This window comes from Branchiostoma lanceolatum, chromosome 11 (genome assembly GCF_035083965.1).
Source record: "Branchiostoma lanceolatum isolate klBraLanc5 chromosome 11, klBraLanc5.hap2, whole genome shotgun sequence".
In the NCBI taxonomy this organism is placed as follows: domain Eukaryota; kingdom Metazoa; phylum Chordata; class Leptocardii; order Amphioxiformes; family Branchiostomatidae; genus Branchiostoma; species Branchiostoma lanceolatum.
This window is the reverse complement of record NC_089732.1, coordinates 15616090-15628587: the sequence shown is the minus strand read 5'-3', so window position 1 is coordinate 15628587 and position 12498 is coordinate 15616090. Positions and strand designations below refer to the sequence as shown.

The 12498-nt window shown below is 40.4% G+C and overlaps 1 long non-coding RNA gene across 1 annotated transcript; it reads left to right on the top strand.

Moving 5' to 3' along the window:
* The first annotated feature begins 10893 nt into the window (after positions 1 to 10893).
* On the top strand, positions 10894 to 11476 carry LOC136444443 (uncharacterized). The gene is made up of 3 exons (XR_010757269.1): positions 10894 to 11030; positions 11155 to 11244; positions 11384 to 11476. It is a non-coding gene; the product is annotated as an uncharacterized lncRNA (long non-coding RNA).
* The last annotated feature ends 1022 nt before the right edge of the window (positions 11477 to 12498 follow it).

Genomic DNA, 12498 nt, shown 5'->3' with positions numbered 1-12498 from the left:
ACTCTTTGCCGAAAATTTGAGGAAATAACCACTCAGCAAGCTTGTATAATACATAAAAGTCTGGGTATCAGTTAATTAGGCTGGAAGGGTAAATCATGACTTAATCATTATGAGTATATCAGGCACCAACCATCAGGCACCACGTGCACGTCAGGAGTACTTCCCCCCACCTGCCATCCCGACCGGCCCCGTCCAGAAGAATCGCCCTACGCCGACCCCACCTGACCGATGGCTGCAGGAATGGCCTTCCCCCGCAGAGGCATACGGCGGGAATCCAGCGTTCTTCAGGAGGCCTCCCTTCTGGTTTGCACCACCTCCATTCCCCTACTACGGCTCTGAAGGAAGCTGGAACGGACATACAAACGGCTCAATGTTTGGACTCAATGAACGACCCCGCGGCTCCGGATAATCATGTGTTTCCCACATCGGACCCGTAGCACAAAGACAGTTATTAGACATAGAAACTTTGGCACTTCCATCGGCTTTTGGAATGTCCATGGACTTGGTAGTAAACTAGAGGATAGAGATTTCACTAGTCATCTAGAAGGGTTTGACTTCTTCTCTCTATTGGAAACTTGGCATAAAGGTGAGGTATCCTTTCCTGGCTATTTACATTTTAGTACCACTAGAATTAGATCAAAAAGGGCCAGGCGTAATTCTGGCGGCATCTTATTTATGTTCAAAAAACAATACAAACACTTTGTTACCAAGCTTGAAAGCAAATGTGAGGATATACTGTGGGTGAAATTAGATAAAACACTGTTTGATTATGATAGAGATATTTACTTAGCTTCAGTATATATCAGTCCACAGGGGTCTACTATTCACACCAACAGAACCTATGATATTTTCGACGTGCTAGAAAATGAAATTTCACATTTTAGTAGTCTCGGAGAAATATTGTTTGGTGGCGATTTAAACGCAAGAGTAGGTTCCTTGAATGACTATATAGTAGATGACTCCCCGTTAGATTCACAAATTCTACCTAAAGATTATAACTTCGATCACCCCCTGCCCAGAGCTAGTATGGATGATGGTCAAAGTACTACATTTGGAAAAAATCTGATCGACCTCTGTATAAACAGCAAAATTAGAATTCTAAACGGCAGAACACCCGGTGACCTTCTTGGAAAACCAACTTGCTACCAACCTAAAGGTTGTAGTGTTGTAGATTATGTGTTGGGTAGTGAAGCAATTTTCCTACGTAAAGCGACCTTCCTTCATGTCCATGCGTTATCGCCGTTTTCCGACCATTGTTAGCTTTCCTTATTGTTAGAGAGCAGCCCTAAATCGTCTGAACAAACAGAATGTGAATTGCCAAAACGTCCGTTTTGTAAATTTGTCTGGAATGCAGACTCTAAGGAAAAGTTTATCAAAATGATCAATTCAACATTATTCTCCTCAAGTATTAACCGATTCTAACATAAAAACTATGAACTGAATCCAGAATCTTTAGATACCGCGCTACATGACTTTATAACGCCGCTGCAAGAGGCGGGACGAAAGTCTTTGTCCTTGCGCGTAACAAAAAAACGAAAACAGCGGTGTAATAAACAAAAAAGCAGAAAAAGATGGTTCGACCAAACATGCGCTTCGGCCAGACAAGAACTTAAAAACCTAGGTAGACTTCTCTCCGAAGACCCACGTAACCCATTTCTCAGAGGGTCCTATTTTAAAAAGAAAAAGCAATACACAAGACTCATACGCAAAACCAAAAAAGATTTCAAAAATAATATCCTAAATCAACTTAACTCTTACTCTGATAACAATCCTTCGTCATTTTGGTCACTCTTGAAAGACTTCAAGTCCAATAGCAATAGTAAGTCAAATACTCAAGATGTAATTACCGAAGAAAAACTCCATTCGCACTTTAAAAATCTTTATGGTAAAGAATCCACCTCCACCTCCAACGTTTCAATATCATCAGACAGTTTTGAAACTCAAATAAAAAGCAAATTATTGAAGTTAGAGAACGACCTAAAAGACAACCCCCTAGACAGTCCGATTCTGAGTAACGAGATCAGTAAAGCAATTTCAGACCTTAAAAATGGAAAGGCCTCAGGTAATGATCTAATCCTCAATGAAATGTTAAAAAGCTCCCCGCACACTCTTATAGAACCCCTGACCAAACTATTTAACCTTTTTCTTTCCTCTGGTTATTTTCCCCAGAATTGGTGTACTAGCCACATTGTGGCCCTACACAAGGGCGGGGCAAAAGATGACCCTAGTAACTACAGAGGAATTTCGGTCACCAGCTGCCTGGCCAAACTATTCACATCAGTTTTAAATACACGTTTAACCACTTTTTTAGATGATAATAAACTCATCTCCCCCAACCAGGCCGGCTTTAGAAAACACTTCGGCACAAATGACAATCTCTTTGTCTTAGACTCGCTAATTACCAAATATTTCCATAACAACAAACGCCTTTATTCATGTTTTATAGATTTTAGAAAAGCATTTGACACAGTTTGGAGGGAAGGGCTCCGTTTCAAATTGCTAAATTCAGGAATAGGAGGGAATTTCTATAAGTTAATCAAATGTTTATATAGTAAACCTGAAACTTGTGTAAAAACAAAATCTGGTCTGACACCACCATTTGTGACCGACAAGGGTGTCCGTCAGGGTTGCAACATGAGACCCACCCTTTTTAATTTATTTATTAATGATTTAGTTAAAGAGTTAGATAACTTAGAGTGTATGCCACCAACTTTATATAATCTTTATGTTTCATGCTTATTGTATGCAGATGATGTTGTTATATTTTCAGAATCAGACAAAGGTCTGCAATCTGCAATTAACAGACTAAGTGACTTTTGTAGCAAATGGAAGCTCCAAGTAAATATGAAGAAAACAAAAGTAATCATATTTAACAAGGCAGGTCGTTCTTTTCCAAAGCAAAAGTTCTACTTTGAAAATAACACAATAGACAATGTCCCCTCCTATTGCTATTTAGGCCTAACCCTCACATCATCAGGTAGCTTCACTCTAGCCAAAAAGCAGCTGTCACTTAAGGCACGTAAAACCATTTATAGCTTCAAATCTATCATTCGTTCATCAGTCTTACCACGCGGCCTTCTAAAGATATTTGATACCTGCATAAAACCGATCCTTCTGTACGGATGCCAAATCTGGGGGACAGAACAACTACATGATGCGTCGCCTATTGAAAACGTACACAACCAATTCTGCAAAAATGTTCTTGGTGTTTTTAGAAATAGTAGCAATGTAGCATGTAGAGCAGATTTAGGTAGATTCCCATTAGATATAGATATATGTATATATATAGTTAAATTCTGGTTACGTCTGGTTCAAATCGATAGATCTACACACCCCCTCCAAGCGGACGCACTCCATCTACAGCAAAGTCTTCCGACGAATACCCGTAGACGAACATTGTTACAACGTGTTAAAGACATATTAGATTACAATGGATATTCCTATTTGTGGCACTCCGGTAATACACATTGTAAACCTGAACATGTCGGAAAAGCGCTGAGAAGGAGATTAACCGATATATATATACAATCATTTTTTCATACCTTGGTAAACGACAGCGGTAAGTTAAGATTCTATGCAAAATGTAAAACCATGTACAATTTAGAGAGTTATCTTGATCTTGCAGATTTTGATCTACGCTCAGCCATTAGCAAAATTAGAGTTAGTGCTCATCCTCTTGAAATAGAGAGAGGCCGATATAGAAAATTACCTATATACGAAAGACTTTGTAAGTATTGCAATACAAATGCCGTGGAAGACGAAATACACTTTATTTCAAACTGTTCATTTCATGATAATGCACGAAATGAGTTGTCTATTCAGACCACTAAAATCTATCCGAATTTCCCTAAGCTTACAGACAAAGAAAAGACTATTCTTCTTTTAACTACCAAAACCCACAAATTATAGAAAAGGTGGGACATTACGTCTTCCATTGCTTACAAAAGAGAAGTCTAACCCTTCCCTAGTTATAGACAATTACATTTGTATAATTTAGATAAGCAGCTTTTATACCTATTTTGTACACTGTTCTTTTATGTATGTTATTTGCATTTAGCCTTCGGGCATGAATTTGCAATAAACTTATTATTAATTGTAGACCAGTTTGGCACAGGTCCTCTGAAAAAAGTGACGAAAGATTTCCATAACTTTGTTAAAAATCATAGTAATGTTGATGGTAATGCAAAAGAATTGTAGGCCAGAATGCTATATATGAGCCAAATATGTACTACCCCTCCCATCCCTGGAACCTGGCGTTCGCACATTATAAGGGACGCTGTGTTGTTGTACTGAACAAGGAGGACTACCACAAGAAATGCTAGGCACTTGTGAATGACGAAAGATCCAACTTCTAAGTACAAGAAACTATTGATAGACGTTTTGCACAAATTCAGAAAGGAAAAAGGGATAGACCATATAATCTATAGAAAATTATATCCCACTACTGAGGTTCCATCGAAATTTTACGAACTGCCAAAAATTCACAAGAACGGACACCCCTTAGACCAATTGTGAGCAGTATTGACTGTATTACATATCCCAGTGCGAGTATTTTATCCCCTTTGGTTGGAAAATCTCCACACCATAATATTAATTCACAACATTTGCAGCAACTTTAAAACAACAAAGGGTAGAAGCCGACAAAGTGCTATGTTCCTATGACGTCACAGCGTTGTTTACTTCAGTGCCCACAGGGAAAGCACTGGACATAATTCCGCAGATACTCAAAGCAGATACAACCCTCGAACAGCGGTCCACACTTTCACCAGCACATGTGGTCAACATGATGGAAGTTTGCTTAGACAGTACGTATTTTGTTTACAATGGAGAGCTTTACCACAATGTTCACGTAGCAGAAATGGGCTCTCCAGTTTCCCCAATTGTTTGCAATCTTTTCATGAACACCTTGAACAACTAGCTATTAGCACCGCTGCACATCCTCCCTTATGGTGGTATCGCTATGTTGACGATACGCACAGCAAACTGAAGAAGGTCCGCGCTGACGAATTCACTGAACATCTCAGCAGTTTAGACCCTGACATTAAATTTACAACCGAGGAAGAACAGGACAGAACCCTGCCTTTCCTGGATACTCTCACAGTCGTGAAAGATGATGATTCGTTGGACATAACGATCTATAGAAAACCCACTCACACGGCTAAATACTTAAACTTTATGTCCCGGTTTAACCTTCCACTTGAAGGCAAATTAGGGGTCATCCGGACTCTCCTCCACAGGGCGGACAGTACTATTGCCAACCCCCACTACAGAGATACGGAGAAAGAACACCTCACTCAGGCCTTGTTAAACTGTGGTTACTCGAGGTGGACGGTTTCCAAGGCAACTGCACCCAGGCCCACGAACACACGAAGTCGTAACCGGATTCCTTCCACGAGACAAAATTAGGGATTGGTTGTCTTGCTGTACGTTACAAATCTCTCGGAAGCTTTACGGATAATTTTCAGTTCACACGGTATTAAAACCTGTTTCAAACCAACTCGGACACTACGACACAGTGATTAGTTTCACCTAAAGACAAGACACATACAGTGCGCTGGACAGAATATCAAAGGACCGTGCACAGAGACGTACATAAGGGAAATAGATCACTCAAAACTAGGTTCTCGGAGCACAGACGCCCCAGTTCCACTACGTCAGAAGTGTATCAACATATACATGTCGAGTACCCAGGACATACAGTTACGCTCGATAAGGTGTGCATCTTGGATACGGCAAAGGGCAGCTTAGTGAGGGGACAATTTACATCAGGGCCCATCAACCCTCCGTATCTGATACCTGATCCAAAGTTCTTACTTCGAACGACAAAATGGCTTATACTACTTTTAACGTTGGAGTTGGCGTAATTGTAATTCTTAATACATGTTCTCGCTGAACATATGAATGTTTGTATTTCGAATGACAAATGTTTTGTATTACATCTTAGTGTTTGACGAAGGTGGTTATAATTCTTGAAACAGGTTTTCTCTGACACCTGCATGGACGTTGATATTTCGAACGACAAATGTTTTGTATGCCATTTTAACGTTTGAGTGGATGTGGTTGCTATTGCTAATACATAATATTTTATCTGAATATCTGGAAATCTGTGGTTCGAACGACAGATGTTTTGTATCACATTTTTGACATTTTGACCTAATGTGGTTATTATCACCGATACAACATGCTTTGTTGAAGAAATTCTGTACTTCGATTGGAATTTATTATTTGGCAGCACGATTTAACAATTGAATCTACTGTAATTAGTGTTCTTGATGTTTCATGCTTTGTTGGGGTGGTAACAGTTTGAAAATTTAATCAGCCATTTAGTAGTGCTTGTCTTTCAGAGTATGTAATTTTCCTTGTTCAGTCCTCCTGTTTTGAGGAAGAAATCGGATTTCATGTTTTATGTTAGGGAGTAGGAAACCGTTTTCAACATTGTCGCTTATTGTAAGACCGTGTTTAATGAATGGCTGTGACTCAAGACTTAGGACCGGAAAGGATTATGATAATGGCACTTTTTTTTGTTTAGACAAGGCAGAAATTTCATGTTTGGAAGATTTAAGCATTGTGTGATGTTTTTGTTTCTGCGCATACAAATTCAAGTTACTCGCATATATTTGTTGGTTTTATTTGCTTACTCGACTCATGGATGTTAAGCAAAATAGTCGTTATTTTGCTTCCGTCGTTCTGCGTTTCAAAATTGTTTATTAACGTGACGTCGACGGCTTTGGTGGAATCAAAAGGGATAAGAATGGATGCGGAAAGAATAACAGTGTAGCGCAGAGCTTGTCTAGTACAGATATTGATTCACAAGTAGCTATAGATATGCAATTTTAAAATCATATTCACTTTTACGAAAATAAGGTCATTAAAAATTGTCGGTTTTTACTCGCCGGACATGGGGGGTATAGTTACTGACAATTACACGGGATATTACATAAGGGATTTTGTACGAGAAAATACTTTTGAATCCTAATTTATGGTGCAATGTTGTCTTAATGATCCCAAGTGCCCAACTGTTTTTTTATATACGGATTATCACTTTCAGTTATACAACGTTAAGCAACCAAGACAGTAGGAAAGGGCAATAACTTTCTACTCGATAGATGTTTTGGTCAGAGGCAGTTAAGAGATTTTGATAGGCATAGCCAGCCAAGCGTCCAGGAAGTATCGTTGGGAATGAAGGAAGCAAATGCAACGATGGTGAGGTTCCCGGACCCCGACACCTTCCTGGTGGGGAATCTTAAACGGCACTCAGAAGTGTGGGAACTAATATTGCGAAACCATTAAAAGGTATAAGAAACGAATTTTTACTATCATTCATATAAAAATTCGATCTTTTCTGAAATCATTAATGCAAGTTTTAAACAAATTTTCCGAGAATAAGTTGCTAAAACTGCCACCTAAAAATGTGTGTTCTGCGAAATCTGGTGCGACTAATTAGGCAATGGCCGTGACGTCATACTGTTGGCTAGTATGGCTGACACGGTGAAAATAACAATTTGATGGACCCATATCTTATAAAGGAATCAAAATTTTGCTACAAAAATCGGTCTGTCGAAAGAACACACATCTAGTTTTAGGTGGAAAAAAATTCAATCGAATTCACGCCACAAAAATCTATTTTTGGGGCTCTTGGGGACGATGCACCTCTGGGATACTCCCGGAGTCCAAAGCGGAAGATTTTGTATAGAATCGGCGAGGCACAAAACAGAAATCGCTTCTAATATACACCAATTATAGCATCAACTTACATACTCCTAGGGTAAGAAGCTAATGCTGTGTATATTTGCTTTTAGAAGCGGACGTGCGGAAGCTTGCGTCCCTCGTGTCGGCCAAGATTAACCGGCACGTGGGGCCAGCTCACAGGCCGGCTCAGAACATTTGTAACCCTTGTATAATAATATTCTCAAAAACACTCGTTGTGTATTCGGTGTGTGGCATTTTCTTTCTTATTTTGTTTTATGATGAGTTTCTGGCCGTCTTAAACAATAGCAACAATCAGACTTACCAGGCCGTCTCCGTGTTCGTTCGGGAGAAGACTGCTCCGTAACGCGGGCGGAGGGTCCTATTTCACCGCGCTACTGGACCGCTACAGCCCGGGTGTGTGGCCGTTATTCCTCCGGAAAGCCCGAAAAGATCCCCCGGACTCTCATGGGCCTGCAGCCGCCGCTGGGACGGAAGATTCCGCCTGGACAAGTTCGTTGGTACCGGGCATGTGGCCGTGCCGTCCCCGGCGGGTCGGCCTGCCTGCTCGCCCGACGACTAGAGCTGTCCGGCCCCGCTACCAGAAGACTCGGCAGTTTGTTTTCGGAGACAAACGGAAGCTACTTCACTACCTCACTGAAAATCTGTGTTATTACGGTAAATATCGTGCGAACAGTCCTTGAATTATATATAGGGACACGGAGAAGATTTCGTGAAAGGAAAACTCTGGCGAGGTCGCCATTTTGTTTGTTTTGATTCAGACGACGCCGACAAATGCGCCGACTCACGCACTATAAAATCTCCTTGACTAGACAAAACGTACACGTACTACATATCAAATTATTATTATTCTTTATTCTACCATGTTCATGACAGAAATTGGTGAAAGGTGCGGTATAAAAGTTACAGTCTACTGAATAAGTTACTAGCTAGTATTTTACACAGGGTAAATAAATTATGTGGCGCTCCAAAACTCAGCGTCTGTAGCTGGAGCAGTTGGCGTTGGCAGATCGCAGCGATGTCTATGTATAACTGCTTCTGGGGCTAGTCGTCTCCTCATTCCACAGCTCTCCGCAATCTCCAGATTCGGGGTGAAACATGAGGGCTTCGACGGTCCAAGTGAGCGGAGCACAAGACAGAATTGAACTAAAAATCACGCCAATGCCTCTGCACGTACAAAGTGGATCCACGATCTTTCTTGTTTTCCCCGTGTCTTTGTCTGCCTCAGTTCCTGCATTCTTAACTCGAGGAAACGTGTGCTTAGATATAACTTCGGTAATAATAAAATTTTTGCAGCTAGCTTCATTTGGCCCGCCTGCAACACAGTATTTTCCACCACGTTTTGGCTTACAATCTGTTGGCGTAGCCATGACAGTTAGACTGAGTCAACAGTTTTACGTAACGCATATCATTTACATCTCATTTGAATTCGCATAAAAATTTTGGCTCTTTGCTCTTTTTGAGGACGTTTTAACATTACTTCCCGGCTGAATTATCACACAAGCAATGTTTCATTTGAATCGGAATAAAAAGAACCTCTAGAATCATCGAAAATCATATTCATTTTCGGGCCCTCTTTAAGATAAACCTTTGTTATTAGAGTGGATTAAAGATAGAGTTGATGTATGAAAGTTTGTTGTGACTTTCAATGGTGTGTTCCAGGGAAGAAGGGTTCAACTTTGAAACTGACTATCCATTAAGACAAGTGTTCCAGAATAGTCCGTCATGTGAACCATTTTATTAAATTTATGTCTGATTATCTGATAGAGCATATCAAACCGGGAGCAGTTTTTGTGCGGGAGAGAGTCGGTGAAGATGACCCACCTTTTCTGGTAATGCCCTTAAGAGCGGAACCTAAGAAGCCAAGATACCTGAATCTATTCACCAAAGATTCACCATTTTCGTTGCATAAGCTAGTGGACATCACGAGTTATGTTGAAGAAGATACCTTCGAAACCAATTGTGACGATAAATCAGGTTATGATCGTCTCTTGATCCATCCTACATCCCGGACACTCATTTCAATGGGCAGGGTGGCGGTTTGTGTGTTATACCTTGGCCTTTGGCTGGAAGGCAAGTGGGTTTATCATAACACTATTGCCCCAGCTACCTCTGGTTATACTAGATCTTCAGGGGTCCACTTGACTGATTACATAGATGACAGGCACACAGGACAACTACAGTTGCATCATTTACTTCCCTTATCTATGGAAACGTCGGGGAGGATATGCAGTTGGGATTCAAGGTTGGGTTTGGGAAATCCGGCTAATGACAAATGTGTTTAATCAGCTAAAACGGATTCAACGCTCAACTGGTACATGGTTGTGCTAGACATCCTGACCAGGTTATTGGTAACATGCTGGTGCGGGTACACCGTGAAATGTGCTGCGCAACGATAAAGGTACAACAACATATCAGCCCAGCATTGTCTCCAAGTCAGCCAAGGTACAGCATACGGATGCTGAGGACAAACTTATTTCACACGAGATTATCAACAAGCATGGAAAAGTATGGCAAGCACACTGTAAGCGGCTGGCAGACTTCATGCAATATGGGGAAGGAGAGTGATGGTCAGTGCGAGAAGAGGGAGTTGTCTGCCACGATGGATCATCTCATCCTGACAGTCTTTCATCAGAACCTCCGATGCTTCACTTCAGAAGTAGCACACTGAAAACAGTTGGGCAACAGCTCTGCAATTCCTGGCAAAAGTACCTTGATGTAGACATTATGATTCCATAGCAGAAGATCTACATGTACGAGAACCATGGAGAAAGGAACCCGACAGGCATCAAGCAGACAAACTTTCATCAAATATTTGCATCAGATTGTTCGGAAGATACGGATGCTGCAGCAGTAACCGCAAATGCTGAATACTATAGTATGATGGAGGAGGAGGAGGACATCTCAGAGCCAGTACAGAAAGTGCGGGAGATAGATGTTGTCCACACTGTCCTGGCCTCCGAAGATGACAGAACTTTACACAGGTTAGTCTTGATACGTACATGCAGTAACTAAAGGCTATAAATACAATAACTGAGTTTTCATTTTTGTTATCTGACAATGGCTATCTATATGTTCTACAGTTATCTACTACTAGTGATAGAATCATATTGAATGAGAGGTAAACATTGTAGTCTGACAATGGGAGGAGATTGATCACAGTCCAAATGTCACTTATATCACAGTAGTGAACAGCAACATGGGGATACTTCTACAAGCTTCAAGTCACCAGAAGGACCAAGTCTAAAGAATCCTCCAACAAACCACAGCCCAGCCACTGCGTTTGCATCACCATCAAGTGGGACTCAAACTAATAAATCAAGGTACGTCACATTTTTTTCATAATACTTATCACCATAGTGATATTAGCATTATTTTGAAGGATGGACACTTCAAAGTAGAAGGACACTGACCAAAGTCCTAACATCACATGTATCACTGTTACAGTAGTGAACATCAACATGGGGAGACACCTTCTACAAGCTTCAAGCTACCAGGCGCTGCCTTCATGTCACCATCGAGTGCTGTCCAATCAAGGTATGTCACACATTTTTTTTCATTCTGTTATGTTTTTAAAATCCTTGGACAGCCATTACATGGCAATACTACCAATCAAAATCTTCTTGTAATGTTTCATTGCTTGCATGTTTACAGTCATTCAATTCATTTTTGTCAGGTGTTCTGAAAGTATCCCACATAGAAAAGACCGGAGGGGCATGACAGATCCAGTTCAGCTGTTTTAATCGGCCCAGCCACCTATGCATACAAGGTATGTTACCTTCGTGTTTGATAGGAATGATTCATCATTTGGTTTAATTGGACAGCAGCATAAAAGCTTCAATTGATATAGGAGTATATGAAATACTCCTCAACGGGCTACACTGACAGTACTTTGTGATTCACTCACACTAACCCCACTTTTCTTTTGATTCGATATCTTAAAGTTAACTCATACATATACTGGGAAAATTCATCCATACATGTGATAATAGTTTAATTGTACCTACAGACAGGAAAGGGACAACGTAGAGAAGCAGTCCCTCTGGAGCCGAAACCTGCATGGACGTCTTGGGGATATTAAAGAGATTGCGACATTCGAGATACGGAGAAAGAAGATGAAAGAGGGATGTAATAGGAAAGAAATCAAATCTGTGTATAATAACTAAAGGCTGTTGTACTACTTCAGACAAAAGTAAGCAAGAGGTACTCAGACGTGAAGAAATCTGTCGAGGTCTGGGAACGAGAATTTATGTTTGAACACAATTGTGCATGCCCTACATTGGATGACATACGGGAAGCACCTGCGACCGTCATAGCCTTGTATGACAGTTTGAAACAATGAAAAGTCTCGCATGAAGGCGTTTGGAATGACATGATGCTATATATTGTCGATTTGTCATTGTATACAGTGATTGGCCCATCAATTGACAGAATTTTGTCTTTTAACCCCAGCAGACATTAAAAATAATGATTTGATTCAGTTTTCTGGGTTAGTTGTTTCAAACATCAAGCTATTAGCATATCATAAGTTGTTGTTACTTGTTGATATTGATCATGGATAAGCGTCTAAGGCCAAGTGAAAGTATGTATTACATGTATATTTAGATGTGAGAACATTATGAAATAGTGAACATTTTTTTTTTACTGATAATGGATTTGTGATTATTTTCCTTGCTAGGCTTCAAATTTAAGCATTAACCTGACAAATCAGTACATTCTCATTTCTGCAAGGTACAAGGTCAGACTTGCAAAGTGTCCATATTGTAATTGGTATTGGGTTTTGAATTATTG